Source organism: Rattus norvegicus, chromosome 9, assembly GCF_036323735.1.
Source record: "Rattus norvegicus strain BN/NHsdMcwi chromosome 9, GRCr8, whole genome shotgun sequence".
NCBI classification, from domain to species: Eukaryota; Metazoa; Chordata; class Mammalia; order Rodentia; family Muridae; genus Rattus; species Rattus norvegicus.
Genome location: NC_086027.1, coordinates 27829111 through 27851230, shown reverse-complemented (window position 1 = coordinate 27851230; position 22120 = coordinate 27829111). Strand labels below are relative to the sequence as shown.

The 22120-nt window shown below is 38.3% G+C and overlaps 1 pseudogene; it reads left to right on the top strand.

Moving 5' to 3' along the window:
- Positions 1 to 892: 892 nt before the first annotated feature.
- On the top strand, positions 893 to 1315 carry Uqcrb-ps2 (ubiquinol-cytochrome c reductase binding protein, pseudogene 2; annotated as a pseudogene).
- Positions 1316 to 22120: the final 20805 nt, after the last annotated feature.

Here is a 22120-nt window from a genome sequence, read left to right as displayed (position 1 = left end):
TCAAACTGACAGCCAAGATGTGTCCATCTGTGTAATAATAGTATACTCATCAAGGGTGTATGTACATGCTCTCTGGTAGCAATTGCTGCCCACATCTTGAGGATTAATTCATGCCTATGACTGTAAATTCAGTCAAAAAAAAACTATGCATGAGGAAGTCTTAAGCACTGGTTGGGAGCATAATGTTGCTGTATAAGTTGACATGGTCCCAGTACCTTCTAACTATTTACTTTCTTGACACAGTCAAATATGTCAGTACACGCTCTTCCCATCAGAATGCTCCCTTTGTAACAAACACAATAAGAGTTTAAGACTTATAATTGTTTAGTGCTGATCATAAATGATGGCTAAATGTGCAGCTCTAAAATAGATATTTACACTGTCTCCGCCAAGTCTCAGCCCTATAATAAATATTTGTACCATCTCCTCCAAGTGTCAGTGAGCACTGTAAAAGAGCAGAAAGGAAAAAAAGTCTTTGTAAAACCATAAATCAAAAGTACGGTAAAACATTATCTTCTGATCATGCACAGTCATTGCAATGGTGACCCAAAGCAGTTGATATCGCTTTCAATAGACCTGGACAAGAATGAGCTGGTCACTGGTCATTTTGTATCGAAGATGGGTCATAGTACCCTCTGTTCAACTTTGCTAAACTATGATTTACCAGTGTATTTTGGGGAAACCAATTATTATAAGACCCATACATGAACCAAACAGGGTTAAATGGCCAGATCCAAACCTGCAGTCACACCGACCATGTAGTTCAAAAGAGGGTGTGACAAAAGACAAAGATATGAGTGCACAAAAAGTGGTTATAGGGGAGGTGAAAAGGTGTCAAAGGGGATTAAAAAGTAAATAAACGCAGAAGGCAGCGCTCCACTCTTAGGTCAAAATGGCGGGCCGACCTGCAGTTGCAGCATCAAGCAAGTGGGTGGATGGTTTCCAGAAGCGGTATTATAACGCAGCGGCTTCAATAAACTGGGGTTAATGCGAGATGACACAATGCATGAAACTGAAGATGTAAAAGAATCCATAAGAAGACTGCCTGAGAACCTTTATAATGACAGAATGTTTCGAATTAAGAGAGCCCTAGACCTGTCTATGAGGCATCAGATCTTGCCTAAGGATCAGTGGACAAAATATGAGGAGGACAAATTCTACCTTGAACCCTGTCTGAAAGAGGTTATTCGGGAAAGAAAGGAGAGAGAAGAGTGGGCGAAGAAGTGATCTTGTAGTTAAGATCTGTGGGCGTGCCTAGTCTCACACTATTTTATGATGTTGTTTCAACCTGAATCACAACTTAAGAATCATTTGCTCTACATATGCCTCACTTTAAATAAATGTCTATTATAACCGTTAAAAAAAGTAAATAAACAAGTATAATGGGTATGAGGGTAATTAGAATGCACCACATAGGTATAGGAATTTCTCAAAGAACACATGTTATATAAATAAAGTCAAAATAAAGGAAATTGGAACAGCAGAACATTTATTATCAGAAAAAAATAGACCAAAACAGAGGGAAACTATACCAAATAATGTGCCTGAATTTTCTAATTGTGAAATAAAATAAAATTTAATAATTTAAATCAAAACCAACATATTGAAATTGTACAAGCCAAGCCAACAGAAAAATAAAAGAGCACCAAGAAAGGTAGAAGAATCAGAAACCCAATCAGTTATACATTCAGGAGTCTTGTAAGAGTGATTTACTGAGGGCTATAGTATATACACAGAGGTCCTGAGTGGAAAGATGTAGAGCCTGTGGTTGCTGCTTCAGTCTCTGAGTTCATATGAGCTTTGCTCCATTGTTGTAGAAGACTTTGTTCTCATAATGTACCCCATCCAGTCTGTCTCCCAACTCCATCTCTCTCCTCTGCTATTGGGATTCCTATATCTGAGGGGAGCGAATTAATGGAGACATCCAATGTTGAGATGTTTGTTCCATGATTTCTCTCTATGTGTAATATCTGGCTGTGGATTCTGTATTTGTTCCCATCAACCCTAAGGGTGGCTGAATCAGACATCAATCTTTGAGTGCAACATTATCAATAGATTATGTTACTTTACAATAACTACAGGGTTTTTTTATACCATAGTATGTGGATTGTCTGTATATCTCAGTGCTCTCGAGACATTGGTTCTTGATCACCCAAGCATTACCAAGTATAGATTCCAACTCGAGGAGCAGGCTTTAATAAATATCAGTTGATTACTCTAAAATTGGTGCCAACATTGCCCTAATTTCAGGTTGTAGATCTAAAATTTGATGGTTGGGTTAGTATTTACTATTATCTTTATGTAGCCTGCATAGACATATATATTTCCATGTCATAGATAGTAGAACATGAGGGTGAAGTTTCTATATAGGCCCCATGTTCCTTAAGTTGTGTGGATGTTGTCTTCCTCAAAGAACCTTGCTACACATTGCTTGTAGAGAGCTACCCATTGTCTTGTCAATACACTGAGGTGTTTGGGGATTGCTATGGGAGGATTGAGCAAACAACTGAATTGGTTAACACATAGCACGAGCACTAGAATCTTCTTTGGTGACAGCATGGCCACTTCATTAGGATTGTCTTCATTATTATAGGAAGTTTATAATTATGGTAATTTGCCACTATTTTAAATTCAAATATAGTCTCTCACATGCCTTTCAATACTAGCTGTCTCTCCCCTCATTAGCTCCCTCAATTCCATTTCCCCTATTTCTTTCCACTTCATCTCCCCATTCTAGATCCCCTTTATGGTTCCTAGTCCACAGGTCTTTGTAAATGATTATTATATTAACATAGATTCATAAAATTAGAATGGTGGTAATTAATTCTTAACCCACTATTAACCCCAATAATCACACAGAGAGAGTAAGATTTGTGAAAATTGCCTTGAACCAAATGCTGATCGACTATTACTTCATTCTAAACCTCCAAGCTAGCCGGGCTTCCTCCTAGGCAATATTGCATTTCTTCATCTTTTCATGATCCAGCTCTCTTTTCCGGATGATTTGTCAAACATATCTCATGGATTCCTCTTTCACTTCCCCACTCTCTTAAAATCGGAGTGTCATCTTATTGTCTCTAAAGCTCAGTATTGGCTCATTGGCTTTTATTGGAAAGGCAGAGAATGAGTAAGGAGCAATGTTTATACAAACTTGAGATAGAAGCATCTAAGACTAAACATAACAAAGCCATTCCCTGACTGAAGCAAGATATAGAGGACAAAGAAATAATGATTTAAATAACATAAGTATTACCTTTACATAGTGCACAAAAACATTATGCCTACAGACCTTAGCAACATATGCCTGTGTGCTAATCATGGAACTACAAAACTGATGATTTTCTATCCAGGTTTGCTCTCTCTTTGATGTGATTCCTTCATGCTATTTTATTATGTCCTCTTTTTGGAATAAGAATATTTTGTAAATGGTGTTTTATTAAAGAAGTACGTGATAATTATAGGACAATTGCAGTTTTTAAAAGGTACATTACTGTGAGCTTTCCTTGTGTCATAAAAGAGAATTGGGTTCTCTACTATTGCGGAGGAATACTTAAACTTAATGACAAATGAGTTGATTTCCAAATATGGCTAACGAGAAGGCTTCTGGTCTCATATCTCCTGTGCCTCTTACTAGGCTTCCTTTTAAGTACTACATTCTATATATTTAACCACTCAAATACAAGGAGAATGTGGTATTCAAATAAATACAATAAACTAGTCCCTCCTGCCTCCAGTTAAATATGAAAATTGGCCAGAGGGAACAAAAAATGGTTCTGACCCAGCTGTGCAAGGATTAAGCAATTAGCATCACTTTAGAACTAATAGCCTAACCTTACTTTCTTTAAATGTACATGTTATTTTAAAGCAACATTTCCAACAAATTTATCTTGGACTACTCAGTCTTCTTCACTATTGTCTGATCAAATGTGAATGGGAAAGTTTTATCCTATGAGCTATGAAACTTTGTAGTTATAAAACTATTAAGTAACATTGTTATTTCCCCCTATAATTTCTGTTTTAGAATTTCATACAAGTATATGATACATTTTGGTCTCACTCACATCTCACACTCTCGGAATTCCCTAAATTATAAGTCTTTCTCCCAAACAGTTGCTCTCTTGTTTCATGTCTTTCTGGTTTGTTGTTTAACCATAGATGCACACATGAGTATGTGTATATATCACCTCACATGATGAAGTGATCACTGGAGCAAAGGCAAATTGTCAATGGCTAAACCACTAAAGATACCAACTTCCCCTTCTTCAGCAGCTCTCCACTGCAGATGCTGCCCTAGAGATAAAGAGCCTTTGTCTCATCATTTATGGCTGGAGGTCGTGTGCAGGACCTCTTCATCCGTTTTCTCCTTATAAAAAAGAAGAAGACTGAGTAGGGTACTTATATTCAGTCAATCATTTATAATCCTACAAACCTCAGATGAGGGCTGAGAAAGCACATGTTCTTAGAAACAGGACTTTATAAATAGAAGAGCTTTCTCATTGAGATTTCAAATGGCTGCTCTTCCGCCAGGAACAACCTCTGCTGGAGCCACAGTAGAATGATGCTCCCCCTAAAACTTCACTGGGCATATATGTTAAAGAACTTGATTGTCAGCACTGAAAGTGTGAGGGTCTCCTCAGTGAATGACTCTCCTTGATGTTTTAATCACAGAAAGTCCACAAAGCATGTTTAGTATTCATAGTCTACTTCTGCTTCTCTTAAATCTTTTGATGGTTATTTGAATTTGTTATTCTTTGGATCTTGTGCCCCATTCATAGACAAAAATTGGCCATGTCACTTTGACCACTTAAATTGATTAATATTTTTTACTAGACTAAGATGAGTATTATGGATCAAGCTTGATTCTACAGGAGCATACTGTGAACTCTGATTTAATTGTCTACTTTAAATTGTAACTTCAGAGGCATTTTCAAATTCTTAACATTGATATTCAAATATTGTGTTATAACAAGAAATAAATTGGGAAAATAAAAAATTAAAGATTTTATATCTACTAACTGTAGTTTTCTTCCAATAAATTTTAAGCAATACACATTTTATTAATAAGATATTATTATATAGATCATATTTCTCATTCTAAAACATAGCTCACATTCTGTTCAGGATGCAAAAATCTCTGCCTTTATATAAACTCAGCCTCACTAGCTTCTAGAGAAATAAGAACAGGCTAATCTGAAGCACCATTTTTATTTAAACTCTGTAATTTTCCTGTCTTCTCTCACAGTATGAACTACATAAATTTTCTCCCATGAAAAGTAGGTATTATCGGCTCCACGTAGATTCTGTGTTGCTTAAACTAAATTCCATTTTTTGCTAAAATTCTGAGCCAATGCAACTATTTGTGATTGTTGGGTTATTGGTTTCCATGTTTCATTCTTTTTGATTGCTAATAAAAGACTATCTGACATATTTTATTCTCACCAGAACAAATGCCCAAAAGCAGTTTAGAGAAAAAAAATTCACCTTTATTTGAGCTCAATGTTTCAGAATCTTCAGACCAGTTGTGTTCTTCTAGCCCACATTAGTCCCTACAACTGACATGATCTAGGAGAGAGGTCAATCATGCACCACATGAAAAACTAAAAGATAGTCAGTGGCTGCTGAGGGAGAATCAGTGTCCTCCAGTGTAGAAACCCTGCAGAGGTTATTCACTTTCATGTGGTCAGCCCTGGACACATGTTCATAGAAACAAGGCTAAATGGACTAAATAAGTTATATATTCATTAATAGATGGAGAGGATATGAATATGCAAGGAAAAAGGAGGATACGGGTAATCTGAATTAGTAGGGCAGATGTAGATGCAGTGCTCATGTGTGAAGCTATCAAAATATTTTGAAGCAACGACAACAAATGAAACAGTCCAGTGCCATGACAAATAGTAGAATTTTCTCAAGCAAACTACTTGCAAACCTAATTCAAGAATGCATTTAAAATTACACAGCATGATCCAGTTAGTTTCATTCCAAAGAAGCAAGAACATTTTAACATGTCAGAAGTAACAGATGTGATAAAGCTATGGTATTCACTGTTAATTGACTACTTGACACTGTGGACACTCTGAGCATGCCTGTGTGGGATTATTTTAACATACAAATGTTAAAAGACTCATTTTGATTATAAGTAGGACTCTCCATTACCATGGAATCCTGGACTGCATGAAATGGACAAGGCACACTATACAGAATGTATACATATATATACATTGCCAAAATATACACAGAAACACACTATGCCTTTGTCCTTGTCCCTTTCCTCTGAGTGTTGTACCCTATGTTTTAAAGAGTATGTGCTACTTAAAAACACATGTTTTTAAAAAGAAATTTTAAAACTAAAACTTATCACAATAAAGATTTTAAAGAGTTGAATGATAAAATGAAATATTCAGGCTTGCATCTTTCTTGTTCTCTACATTGGGGTAAGAAAACACAAGACACCAAAAGTCACATAAACTTTTTTACCAAGACATATGAGTATACATACATAACACATACACACACACACACAGAGAGAGAGAGAGAGAGAGAGAGAGAGAGAGAAGGGGGAAGTTGAGAGAGAGGGAAGGAGAGGGAGGGAGAGGGAGAAACACACACACAACAGAACAACACACACACAGAACTTGCCAAAATATACACAGACACACAAACAAACAGAAACACAAATAATTGCATAAAACACAAAACATTTTAAAAGATATTTAAGGACAGGACAGCATATTCCCTAAAAACAATCTATAAATTTTAGTTCTTTTACTTACAAATAAGAGTAGTCTTCCAAAGAGTACACATGTACAGACCCATGATTCCAGCTGCATATGTAGCAGAGGATGGACTTGTTGGGCATCAATGGAGGAGAAGCCCCTGGTCTTGCCAAAGCTTGATGCCCCAGTGTAGGAGAATGTCAGGGCGGGGAGGCGGGAAGGGCTGGGTGGGTGGGTGGGGTAATACTCTCATAGAAGCAGGGGGGTTATGGATGGGGAACTGGGAAAGGGGATAACATTTGAAATGTAAATAAAATATCCAATAAAATTATAGAGTAGTCTTTATACAATATTATAAAACGTAGTCATTTTTGGATACATTTGGCAAACTTTAGGAAGACTTACCAATGTATTCTTAACATATGATCCAGAAAGCACTCCTCTTGGAAGATACCAAAGGAATTTTAATATTATATCCATTCTAAGGCCGCTATATGGATATTTGTAATATCTTGGATCATAACTGACAAAACGTAGAAGCAGTGTGGATATCTTTCAAAAGCACAATGGTTTAATTAGTTATGGTTTCTATAAGCAATTAAACGTTATTCAGTGCTACACCAAATATAGTGCTCATTTTATGAAAATGCAAAGATTATTACATGAGCATTATTAAGTGAAATATTCCAGTTTGCAGACATGACATACTACATTGCATTCTACTTTGGAAAGAATTGTGGAAATGGGGGAAAGATTTGTGCTAGTAAAATGGAAATAAAACTAAGGGAAAACTGATTGGAAAGACAATGAAAACATGTTTTCTGATACTTGACTGGTGGAAACAATTAGCACACATATCAAAAGCCATAGACCTGAAATTGAATTCTATTGTGAAAAATAAGGGCTTTAGAAGACAGGTGAATACAGACTCATTGATTACACCAACTTTAGAATTTGGTGAAAAGTACTCATGGGGAAGGAGGACCATTTATTGGTGGAAAGGAACAAATAGGAATGTTTGCATTAAAAATTTTATATGCAACTAAAATACTCATATAAAAATATAATTAATCCCAGTTTTAAAAAACAAGTAGATGGATAGAAGTTCAAAGATTGTCCTCTGATTTTCATGCATATGGAACATGGCATTGCACTCAGATAAAGGAAAAAAGGTACATGCTAACTCTCTCTCTCTCTCTCTCTCTCTCTCTCTCTCTCTCTGACATACACACACACACACACACACACACACACACGTGCATATATGCATAAACACACACGCCAAACCATACCACATCCTACATCACCACAAACACACACACAGAAACACAGTTACCACATACATACATACATACACACATACATACATACATACATATATGCATAACACAGTATGAATAATATACACATACAGATAGACAGAGTCATTAAATATTATGGTTCTGCATGAATACTTGAAAGAATAATAAGTTAAAAACCAGATGAAGACATCGAATCACTTTAATATGCCTCAGAAAGAATACTAATCTCAAAATTGTAAATCATTTTGAATTCTCACTTGCTATTAACAAGGAATTGAAGGGAATAGATAGAATCTGTCCTAAATAAAATGAAAAGATGGCTGAATCTTGTGAATCATTATCAGACACAGAGAAAATAAGGATGAGATTACACTTGCCCTTTCAGAATCCTAGAGAAAACTTTCCAGTTCTCAGGGAAGAAGGGCAACTTCCTGGGCTCCTAGGAGAGGACATGCCAATCTAAATATTTTCTGCTCATATAAAAGTAATGAGTCCTTCCAATCTGTCATCTTTTCACATTCACCTTTCAATTTTTATCATATATTTCAGTGTTCCTGCGTTCTTGTTTTTCACATGACTTCATATTGGTTTGAGAATTTCAGCTGGGCCTCCACATTACCTTGAATATTCTTTGAGAAAATAGGAAAATACTCAAATGCAAAATTAATTCAAAGACAGAGCCTGATTTTACTTCATCTACCTTCATTTTCTAATGTCACACTAATAATTATTTAATACAGATAATTTGTTTCTAAAGTGTAGAAAAATTAACAAATATGTTCAAAAATAAATTCAAACTGTATTGGTAGATTACCGCACAAAATCATTCCATAAGGTGAAAGCAATATTTCTATCTGTGACTACATGTTAATTGTAACTCTTAAATTCTTTCCTTTAACTGAAATGTATTCAAATATAACCTGGAACCTAACAATAGTATAACTAGGAAAGATGTTGTGTATCAATTTATACATTATGTACCAGATGGCATTAATATATCACAAATATCTTTCCTAAATGAGCATTGTATTCTAGTCTGTTTCGCGTTGTTTTTTAATGCTGCGAAGTGTTTTTTAAACAGATATTATGGTTTTGTACATCTATTATGATCCAGGTTACTGACTCTTGTTTTATATTAGATGTTATCTTTTTTATGTAGCAGATGCTAAACTTGAGCTCTAAGCAATTATCCATTTTCAGCTCTTGGAGTGATAAGATTATCTGGGAATGCTCTCATACCTGGTTCAAAGCCAACATTCTTTCATCACATCATTACATATGTATTCATTTACTTCATCTAACATTTAATATTTTGTAATAGAAAACCCTGATGTTGATTTTTAAATGTTTTGTGTCAGTTTATGCTGCATATCCTGTTTATGTTACAAGTCATATTACTGTAATCTTACTTCTTTTTAGCTTCTCACCCAAGGACATGAATATAAGAAAGGTCATGGTAGGGAAAGTGGGAGAATATCCACAAGATAAGAGGAAATAGATGAGGGTGGGAAGTTTGATACTAACTAGAATGCATCATATGCATACATGAAATTCTCTAATGACACATGTAACAAAATTAAAATAAAGTAAATAAAAGAGCAGTACCATTGTAATATCAGGAAATAACACAAAATATAAAAGGAGTAAAAAATAATGGTAAAATATGATGGAACACATTTTTGAATTTTGTAATAGTTTATTAATTATTTAATAATTTAAAATATTATGTCTTTGTACTTTAACAAAGTAACATATAAGAAGATAAAAAGAGAACTATCACATTGAAGTTCAAAAATTCAATCCAACAGAATAATAAAAGAGCCATAAAGAGAAGACACAAGAATGAAAGATATAATCATTTATATATTCAGAAATATTGTAAAAGTACTTTGCAGAATGCTATAGTCTATGCAGAGGACCTGCTGCAGAGAAGTTTAGCTACTGGGACTTCTGCTTCAGTCTCTATAAGTTCATCTGAGCCTTGTGTAATTATTATAAAGGACTTTTTTTCCTGATGTTCTCTGTCCCCTGTCTCCATCACTCACTCCTTCTTTTCCTCCATGGGGTTCGCTGAGCTCCAAGGAGAGGATTTGATGGAGACATCACGTTTTGGGCTATGTCTTCCAAGGAATCTCTCACTCTGCATAATATCTAGCTATGGTCTCTGTATTTATTCCCATTTGATACAAGAGGATGCCTCTCTGGTGATGGCAAAATAAGAGTCAAATCTGAAAGGAGTAAGTTTAGTATTGGATGTATTTGTTTGTTTGGTTGGCTGGTTGGTTGGTTGGTGAGTTTTGCTTTTTTGTTTTTGTTTTTGTTTTTGTTTTTGTTTTTTAGACAGGAGGATGAGGTCTCTCTGCCATGTATACTCTGGTTCCAGGTTCCCCAAGCAATTCCAGTTATAGATATCATGGAGTGGTTGTCAAGTCAAATCAGGCATCAGTTACTTACTCCTATAGGTTCAGGGCCACCCTTGTGCCTGCATAATTTGCAGCCTCACAGATGTTAAAACTAGGATTTTGTCCTTAGGTTGGTAGTTACTATTTTCTTTTGGTATCCTGCGTGTGTATGTGTGTAAATATAAATATATATAATCTGCATAATCACAACCCTGGCACCCTGATTTACAATCAGTATAGATGAAAGTTATAAACAGGGAATAGCAAAAAAAAGAAAAAAGAAAAAAAGAAGAAGACATTGAATCTTTTTCCCCTACAGTCTCCTTTTGAAGACAGGGGAATAGACCCGTGCAGAAAAAAAGACTAGGAATTCTCTACTAGCCTTTGCAGGTAAACATCAGGGACATTAGTCGGTCCTTTAGCTTAGTATTCTACCAAATAGAGGCAGGATGGGCACAATGAAATGATAGCAACCTCTACTTGAATGAATTATTAATAAGATATGAGTTGATTTCCAGATATGTTTAACTGCTGGTGTCCTACCTTCCGTGCCTCTTATTGTCTCTCTTTCAAGTCCCAAGTCCTATAACCTCTGCAGTTAACCACTCAAATTAAAGGAGAGTGGAGACAGTGAATAAACACAATAAACTGTCCTCCTCCAGTTATATACTAAAAATGGCAACAGGCTTAGCAAATGAAGGATTGAGAACCAGGTGCGGAAGGAGAAGGCAGGTAGAAATTAATGTCCCTTCAAAACTAATGGCCTAATCTTTCTTTCTTCAAATGCACATATTATTTATTGGCAAGATTGACAATACATTCATCATGGGCCGCTCATACTTCCTCACTGTAGTCTGATAAATGTGAATGGAAGTGTTTTATGTTTCTAACTATGAAGCTTTGTAGTTATGAAATATTAAGTGTCATGTTTTTTACCGTGTAACTTTTTTGAGAATTTTATAGAACTATATGATATATTTTCCTGTCTCATCTCAGAATCTCCTATTTCCCTCCTTCTCTCCTGAACTATAACTCTTCCCAATAAGTCACTCTCCTATCTTGTCTTTTTTCATTATTGAGTGTAGCTTTAAATGATGAAGCCTTCCCATTTGTAAGTGCCATTGTCTCTATCTTGGATCCCATTCTTAGACAGTAATTTTCCATGATGTGTTGAAGATCAGCAGTGTTGATTAGCCTGGGCCATTGGGGACTCACAGAAACTGAACCATCAACCAACCAGGGAACACGCATGAGCTGGACCTTGGCCCTCTGCACATACAATGCTGATGTACAGCTCGGTCTTCATGCAGGTCCCCCAACAACTAGAACCAAGCTTTCCCTGACTCTGTAGGCTGCCTGTAGATCATGTTTCCCTAACTGGGCTTCTTTGTCTGACCTCAGTGGATGAGGATATGCCTAGCCTTGCAATGACTTGATGTCTCAGAGTGAATTGGTACACACTGGGAAGCTTGGTGGACAGAAAAGATTGAGACCCAGAAACTCGGTAGAGTGGGCAAACGCCTAAGAGTTAGGTGACATCCTGCTCCCTGTCAGATTCCTGGCCTAGATCATGTGCTACATTCCCCACATAACGACACATGACCTGTGCTCCTGTAGACCCAGACCAGAGTTCTCCATGCTAATAAGGTACCTAGAGGCCCTGAGGGCTTAGCCAATAAAGCTTCCCTTCCCAGATATTCCTCCCTGCAAAAGGTAGTTAGCCTCCAGTCCACACTGAGATACTGGTATAGCATGGTATGATATGCATCTATTTTCCACCATGAAGTATCTAAACAATCTAGAAGCATGGATGGTCTCTTTCATCTATCACTGACATGGGGAACATGTAGGTCTTCGCTTACAGAGGTGAAGCTTAATTCTTCTGTAGAAGGCCTCTCTGTGCTTCCAGACCCCCTCCACTAAGCTAAGGACAATCACATCTGAGCTAAGGTCTAGATCCCATTTCTCCATCCTGTAGCCCCAACTCCATTCTCTGTTCTTTCCAAACTCTTACAGATGCCTGAATGTCCAAGAGTCTGAGAACCCCAAGGCCCCAGCCTCATGACAGGCCCGGGGACTCTCTAACCATCTGTGGCTTCCCACATCTCAAACTGTCCTTTCCCACCCCGGAGCGGTGTCTCAGTGTTTCCCTACAGCCCAGCACCTGCCCACTGCCAGTGTGGGATAAACACAGTCAAACTCCCAGGTTTTGCCTCATGAGCAGCCATGTACTGAGGCGGGCAGAACAGGGACCTACAGGTATCCCCCAAAATTATAGGTTTGTAAATGCCCAGCCTGACTGAATTCTGCATTAAAACAATCTGGCTTTGGGTTTTATTTTTGGTTTTGTTGTTCTTTTGGTGTTTGGTTTTTGTTTATTTGTTTGTTTGTTTTTGTTTTGTGGGTACTTAGGGAAGACTTAGAAACTGCTCCTTTTTCCTCTGAGGTTAGAGTCCATTTTTTTATTTCTTTTTTATTTTTATATATTCTCTTATTATTGCATGCTGACCACAATTTCCCCTTCCTCCTCTTCTCCAAGTTCCTTTCCCCCTGCCACCTCCCCACTCCATATCTACTCTGTGTTTCTCTTCAGAAAACTGCAGTCTTTCCAGAGATATCAAACAAAACATGGCATAACAAGTTAATATAAAACTAGGCACATTCTCTCATATTAAAGCTGGACAAGGCAACCCAGTGGGAGGAAAGGGTCCCAGAACTCTGAATCAGAGATAGCCCCAGCTCCCATTATTAGAAGTCTTACAAGAACATCAAGCTACACCATGACAACGTACATGCAGGGGATCTAGATCAGACCTATACAAGCTCCATGATTGTGACTTTGGTCTCTGTGAGCTCCTATGAGCACGATTTCATTGATTTTATTTCACTATTTCACTGGGTAGTATTTTCGAGGTACCCTTGACCCCTCCCTCTGATATCTATAATCATTCCTCCACTCTTCCACAAGATTTCCCTAGCTTCACTGCAAATTTGGCTAGAGATTGCTGCATCTGCTCCAATCAATTGCTGGTCAAACCCTCTATGATAATAATTACTCAAGATCCACTTCTGTGAGCATCAGACATTATATTAGGAATCATTGCAGTAATGTATTTTTCTTTGAGATATTAATTTTGTTTGTTTGTTTGTTTGTTTGTTTGTTTGTTTCCAACCTTGTTTGGTTTTATGCTAGGTCTCAGAGCTATCCATCCTCTGGATGGATCCTGGACCTACAAGCAGTGTAAGACATGGGCTCCCTCTTGTGGCATAGATCTGAAGTTTGACCACTCTCACAAGTTTTGTGCCACATTTATACCAGCACATGTTGCAGGCAGGACAAATTGAAGGCCAAAGGTTTGTGGCTAGTTTAGTGTTTCAGTCCCTCCACTGGAAATTTTGCCTGATTATAGAACATGTCTACTTCAGGCTTCATGTCCCCCATTACAAGAAAACTCGACTGGGTTCACTCTCAGAGACTGCTGAGAGTTTCTATTGTACTGGGTTTCTACATTGTCCTTGATATGACCCCAAAGTACAGTCATCTATCTCTCTCAGATCTCTCTCCCTCCAAGCTCCCACCTGATCACTCATGTTCCCATCCTCATCTGACTAAAGCACACCTACAAAATCTATGCAATTTCCCCTTCCTGGGAAGAATCATGCTTCTCCTTGTGAGTTCTCGTTGTTGCTTAGACTCTCTGGGTCTGCAGATTGTAACATGTCTATCCTTTTCCTTACAACTAATATCTTCTATAAGTGAATGTATACTACGTTTCTCTTTCTAGGTCTGGGTTACATTATTTAGGATGATATTGTCTAGTTCTATCCACTTGCCTGAATTTTTCATGATGTTATTTTTTTCTACACCTGAATAGATCTCCATTATGGAATAGACCAAATATCATTACACATTCCTCAGTTGACAAACATCTAGGATGTTTCTAGTTTCTGTGTATTACTAATAAAACTGTGATCATAGTTGAACAAGTGTCCTTGTGGTATGGTGGAGCATCCTTAGAGAACAGCACAGGAGTGGTATAGTTGAATCTTGAGGTGGATGTAATCCCAATTTTCTCAAAAATGATATTAATTTCCATAATGACTACATGAGTTGACACTCCCATCAGCAAAGGAGTGTTTTCCTTGGTCCACATTTACCAACCTGAGTTGTCACCTGTGGTTTTGATCTTAGTCATTCTGACAGATATAAGAAGATATGAGATGGAATCTCAAAGTCATTTTGATTTGCATTTTCCTCATAGAAAAAGATATTGAACATTCCTTTAAGTGTTTCTCCAACATTTGAGATGCCTTTTTTTGATAATTCTGTTTTTTTTAATTGGATTATTTGGTTTGTTGGTGTCTGGTTTCTTATGTTCTTTATATATTTTAGATACTAGCCTTCTGTCAAATGTGGAGTTAGAAAAAATATTTTCCGACACCCGCGGATCCCAGCCCGCAGCAGCTCTCTCAGTTGCTCCCAAACCCCGTGGGAGAGAGACCTCACCGCCTGGTCAGGTGGGCACTCCTGAGGCTGCAGAACAGAAGAGACCACCAACACTGCCCACCCCTGCCCACCTCCCTAGCCCAAGAGGAAACTGTATAAGGCCTCTGGGTTCCCGTGGGGGAGGGCCCAGGTGCGGCAAGACCCCTGCGCCTGAGACACCGCCGGAACCTGAAGGAACAGACCGGATAAACAGTTCTCTGCACCCAAATCCCATGGGAGGGAGAGCTAAACCTACAGAGAGGCAAACACGCCTGGGAAACCAGAAGAGACTGTACTCTGCCCACATTACTGATTCCAGAGGAAAACACCAAACGCCATCTGGAACCCTGGTGCACGGAGGCTCCCGGAAAGAGTGGCGCAGATCTTCCCAGTTGCTGCCGCCTCGGAGAGGACTTAGGCAGCACCCCACGAGCAAACTTGAGCCTCGGAACCACAGGTAAGACCAACTTTTCTGCTGCAAGAAACCTGCCTGGTGAACTCAGGACACACAGAGGCAAAATTCCTCTAGGACTGGGCACTTCCTGTGTTTACCGGAAGTCCCACACCCGCGGATCCCGGCCCGCAGCATCTCTCTGCTCCCAAACCCCGTGGGAGAGAGACCTCACTGCCTGGTCAGGTGGGCACTCCTGAGGCTGCAGAGCGGAAGAGACCACCAACACTGCCCATCCCTGCCCACATCCCTGGCCCAAGAGGAAACTGTATAAGGCCTCTGGGTTCCCGTAGGGGAGGGCCCAGGAGCGGCAGGACCCCTGCGCCTGAGACACTGCCGGAATCTGGAGGGACAGACTGGATAAACAGTTCTCTGCACCCAAATCCCGTGGGAGGGAGAGCTAAACCTACAGAGAGGCAGACACGCCTGGGAAACCAGAAGAGAGTGCACTCTGCACACACATCTCAGACGCCAGAGGAAAACACCAAACGCCATCTGGAACACTGGTGCACTGAAGCTCCCGGAAATGGCGGCACAGATCTTCCTGGTTGCTGCTGCCGCGGAGAGCTCGTGGGCAGCACCCCTCGAGCAAACTTGAGCCTCGGGACCACAGGTAAGACCAACCTTTCTACTGCAAGTGACCTGCCTGGTGAACAGCAGACTTAGGCCCACAGGAACAGCTGAAGACCTGTAGATAGGAAAAACTACACGCCTGAAAGCAGAACACTCTGTCCTTATAACTGGCTGAAAGAAAACAGGAAAACAGGTCTACAGCACTCCTGACACACAGGCTTATAGGACAGTCTAGCCACTGTCAGAAATAGCAGAACAAAGTAACACTAGAGATAATCTGATGGCGAGAGGCAAGCGCAGGAATCCAAGCAACAGAAACCAAGACTACCTGGCATCATCGGAGCCCAATTCTCCCAACAAAGCAAACACGGAATATCCAAACACACCAGAAAAGCAAGATCTAGTTTCAAAATCATATTTGATCATGATGCTGGAGGACTTCAAGAAAGACGTGAAGAACACCCTTAGAGAACAAGTAGAAGCCTACAGAGAGGAATCGCAAAATTCCCTGAAAGAATTCCAGGAAATCATAATTAAACAAGTAGAAGCCCATAGAGAGGAGTCACAAAAATCCCTGAAAGAATTCCAGGAAAACACAATCAAACAGTTGAAGGAATTAAAAATGGAAATAGAAGCAATCAAGAAAGAACACATGGAAACAACCTTGGTTATAGAAAACCAAAAGAAGAGACAAGGAGCTGCAGATACGAGCTTCACCAACAGAATACAAGAGATGGAAGAGAGAATCTCAGGAGCAGAAGATTCCATAGAAATCATTGACTCAACTGTCAAAGATAATGTAAAGTGGGAAAAACTACTGGTCCAAAACATACAGGAAATCCAGGACTCAGTGAGAAGATCAAACCTAAGGATAATAGGTATAGAAGAGAGTGAAGACTCCCAGCTCAAAGGACCAGTAAATATCTTCAACAAAATCATAGAAGAAAACATCCCTAACCTAAAAAAAGAGATACCCATAAGCATACAAGAAGACTACAGAACTCCAAATAGAATGGACCAGAAAAGAAACACCTCCCGTCACAGAATAGTCAAAACACCAAACGCACAAAATAAAGAAAGAATATTAAAAGCAGTAAGGGAAAAAGGTCAAGTAACATATAAAGGCAGACCTATCAGAATCACACCAGACTTTTCGCCAGAAACTATGAAGGCCAGAAGATCCTGGACAGATGTCATACAGACCCTAAGAGAACACAAATGCCAGCCCAGGTTACTATATCCTGCAAAACTCTCATTTAACATAGATGGAGAATCCAAGATATTCCATGACAAAACCAAATTTACACAATATCTTTCTACAAATCCAGCACTACGAAGGATAATAAATGGTAAAGCCCAACATAAGGAGGCAAGCTATGCCCTGGAAGAAACAAGAAACTAATCGTCTTGGCAACAAAACAAAGAGAAGAAAAGCACACAAACATAACCTCACATCCAAATATGAATATAACAGGAAGCAATAATCACTATTCCTTAATATCTCTCAACATCAATGGCCTCAACTCCCCAATAAAAAGACATAGATTAACAAACTGGATATGCAAGGAGGACCCTGCATTCTGCTGCCTACAGGAAACACACCTCAGAGACAAAGACAGACACTACCTCAGAGTGAAAGGCTGGAAAACAACTTTCCAAGCAAATGGTCAGAAGAAGCTTCCAGGGACTAAGCCACTACCTAAAGACTATACATGGAGTGACCCTGGACTCTGACCTCATAGGTAGCAATGAATATCCTAGTAAGATCACCAGTGGAAGGGGAAGCCCTGGGTCCTGCTAAGACTGAACCCCCAGTGAACTAGATTGTTGGGGGGAGGGCGGCAAGAGGGGGAGGATGGGGAGGGGAATACCCATAAAGAAGGGGGGGAGGGGGATGCTTGCCTGGAACCCGGGAAAGGGAATAACACTCGAAATGTATATAAGAAATACTCAAGTTAATTAAAAAAAAGAAAGAAAAAATATTTTCCAACCTATAGCCTTGTGTTTCTCAAGTTTTAGTCCATTGATAGCATCCTTTGCCTTAAAGAAACTTTTCAGTTTCATAAGGTCTTATTGAATAATGGTTGATTTTAATGACTATGCTATTTGTGTTCTATTCAGAAAGTTTTCTCCTGTGCCAGTGCTTTCAAGGCCATTTTCTACTTTCTTTTCTATCAGGCTCAGGGCATCTGGCTTTGTGCTAATGTGCTTGATCAAGGTGTACTTGAGTTTTTGGAATGGTGATATATATGTGTCTATTTGCATTCTTCTACATGCTAACTTTCAGTTAAACCAGCACCATTTATTGAAGATGCTTTCATTTTTTTCCTTGTCTATTTCTGTCTTTTTTATCAAAAATCAGGTGTCTATAGGTGTATAGATTTATCTATGAGTCTTTAATTTGATTCCATTGATAAACCTGTCTCTTTTGATGAAATTCAAAGCAGGTATTATCACTATAGCTCTGTAGTAATTGCTTGATATTAGGGATAATGACAGCTCTGGAAGACCTTCTATTGCTCATGATTGTTTTAGCTCTCATTGTTGACTTGGTTCGTTTTTCCATATAAAGGTGAAAATTGTTCTTTCAACTTCTGGAGGAATTGTGTTGGCATTTTGAAGGGGAATGTTTTGAATCTGTCAATGAAGCTATGGTCACCCTGATACATAAAAACAGAAATACTCAACAAAGAAAGAGAATTTTTAAGTGAATTTTGTTTATCAACATTGACACAAAAAATATTTAATGAAATTTCCACAAACCAAATCCAGGAACACATCAAAAACATCATTCACCAAAATGAAATGTACTTCATTACTTGAATATAGGGATAGTTCAATATATGAAAACCTATTAATTTAATCCACTATGAAGACAAACAAAAAGAAAAAATCACATGATCATCTCATTAGATGATGAAAATGCCTTCCACAAAATTCAACACCCTATTCTGTTAAAACTCTTGGAGAGATCAGACATCCAAGGCACATACCTAAACATAATAAAAGCAGTACACAGGGAGCCAATTGCCAAAATCAATTTAAATAGAGAAAAACTTGAAGCAATGCAGCTAAAACCAGGGACAAGACAAGGCTGCCTACCCTCTTCAAATCTGTTAAATATGCTACTTGAAGTTCTAGCTAGAGCAATAAAACAACAAAGAGAGATCAAGAGGATACAAATTGGAAAGAAGAAAATAAGATATCACTATTCACAGATGATATGATAGTATACATAAATGATCCCCAAAATTCTGCCAAAGTATTTCTACAGCTGATAAACAAACTAGATGAAATTAAACCAAAGAAATCAGTAGCCCTCCTTTATACAAATGATTAATTGGCAGAGAATAAGATAGGGAAACAATTCCCATTCCAATAGCCACAAATAATATAAAATATCTTTGTGTTACTCTAGCCAAGCAAGTGAAAGGTCTATATGACAAGGTCTTCAATTTTCTGAAGAAAGAAGGAAGAGCTCATAAGATGGAAAGATCTTCCATGCTTACGGATCAGTGGGATAAACATACTAAAAAGAGCTGTCTTGACAAAATCTGCAATCTACAGATTCAATACAATGCTTATCAAAATTTCAACACAATTTTAACAGACCTTGAAAGAACAATTTTCAAATTCAAATCCTAGATGCCTAGAACAAATGAAACTCAAGACGGATGATCAAAATGTGAATGCTTCACTCCTTCTTTAAAAGGGGAACAAGAATACCCTTGGCAGGGAATAGAGAGGCAAAGATTAAAACAGAGACTGAAAGAACACCCCATTCAGAGCCTGCCCCACATGTGGCCCATACATATACAGCCATCCAATTAGACAAGATGGATGAAGCAAAGAAGTGCAGGCTGACAGGAGCCGGAAGTAGATCTCTCCCGAGAGACACAGCCAGAATACAGCAAACACAGAGGCGAATGCCAGCAGCAAACCACTGATTTGAGAATAGGACCCCCGTTGAAGGAATCAGAGAAAGAACTGGAAGAGCTTGAAGGGGCTCGAGACCCCATATGTACAACAATGCCAAGCAACCAGAGCTTCCAGGGACTAAGCCACTACCTAAAGACTATACATGGACTGACCCTGGACTCTGACCTCATAGGTAGCAATGAACATCCTAGTAAGATCACCAGTAGAAGGGGAAGCCCTGGGTCCTGCTAAGACTGAACCCCTGGTGAACTAGATTGTTGGGGGAGGGCGGTAATGGGGGGAGGATGGGGAGAGGAACACCCATAAAGAAGGGGAGGGGGGAGGGGATGTTTGCCCAGAAACTGGGAAAGGGAATAACACTCGAAATGTATATAAGAAATACTCAAGTTAATAAGAAAAAAAAAAAAAAAAACTACAGGAGGAATCACCATTCCCTACCTCAAGCTGTACTACAGAGCAATAGTGACAATAACTACATGGTATGCTACAGAAACAGACTAGTTGATCAATGAAATAAAATTGAAGAGCCAGAAATAAAACACACACCTGTGGATACTTGTTTTTGTTTTTGTTTTTTTTTTTTTTACAAAGAAGGCAAAATCATGCAATGGGGATAAAATCATGTTCCATAAATGGTGCTGCTCTAAGTAGATGTCTACATGTAGATAGAAAATAGATTCATATTTATCACCCTGCATAAAACTCAAGTCCAAGTAGATCTAGGATCTCAACATAAAACCAGATATTCTCTATCTGATTTCACTTAATCTTGATTAGCATGTTTTTACCTTGTTGATTTTTCTAAAAGCACTACTTCTTTGTTTCATCAATTATTTGTGTTTTTCTCTGTGTTTCTATTCTATTGGTTTCAGCCCTCGAGCTGATTATTTGCTACTCTCTCCCATTACAGGGTATTCTTGCTTCGTTTGCTCTAGAGCTCTCAGGTGTGCTGTTAAGTTGCTAGTATACATCCCTGCAATTTCTTTATGAATTCACTTACAGCTATGAATTTCAATCTTAGCACAACTTTCATTCTGTCCAATACCTTTGGATATATTTTTAATTCATTTTCATAACACTCTAAGGAGCCTTATTTATTTATTTCTGCCTTGACCCAGTAGTCACTCAATAGAGATGTGTTCATTTTCCAATACTTTGTAGGCTTTCTATTGTTTCTGTTTTTGAAATAAAGCTTTATTTTGTAGTGGACATATAGAAAACTGGGGTTACCTTAAATTTTCTTGTACCTGTTGATACATGCTTTATGACTAAATAAGTGGTCAATTTTGCAGAAGCTGCCATGAAGTTCTGAGAAAAAGATATTTTGTTGTTGTTTTGGTAAAATGTTCTGTAAATATTTGTTAGGTCCATTTGGTTCACACTGTATGTTAGATTCAGTACTGAGTTGTTTAATTTTTTTCTAGATAACTTTCTATTGGTGAGAGTGTGATAATGAAGTCTCCCACTATCAATGTATGGGTTTTAATGAGTGATTTAAGATGTAGTAGTGTTTCTTTTACAAACAATTGTGCCCCTGTGCAGGGGAATATGGGAGGGGGCAGTAAGGAGGATATATAGGGGGAATACCCATATCAGGAGGGGGAGGGGAGGGAATGTGGGATTATGGACAGAAAACCGGGAAGGGGAGTAACATTTCAAATGTAAGTAAAGAAATATTTCTAATAAAAAATTTAAAAAAAAAAAAGAATTGAAACATCTTGTCAGTTTATCTTTCTATGAGGAGTAAAGATTTCTTTATCATCTCTTTTGATTAACTTTGGTTTAAAGAGTCCTTGGTGAGATATTAGAATATAGCTACCCTAGCTTGTTTCTAAGGTTTATTTTCTTGGAAAACCTTTTCTGTCCCTTCATTCTTTGGTGATGTCTAGCTTTGATTTTGAGGTGTGTTTCTTGTGTACTCAAGGAGGAGGGATTCTGATTTTGCACCCATTTTTCAACTTGTGTCATTTTATAAGTAAGTTGAGTCTATGATATTCTGAAATATTAATGATCAGTTATTGTTAATTCCTGTAATTTTGTTGTTCTTTGTCATAGTAGGTTTACTCTCTCTATTTCTCTGTCACTCTCTCTCTGTCTCTTTCTTTGTGTGTGTGGGGGGGGGGAGGGAGGGAGGGGCTTGTTTCCCTGTTCAGGGTTTTGATAATGTAAGATTACTTACTTGTATTTTCATGGTGTAGCTAATCTACTTGGGTTGGAGATTTCATTTTTGTATTTTCTGTAGGTCTGGATGT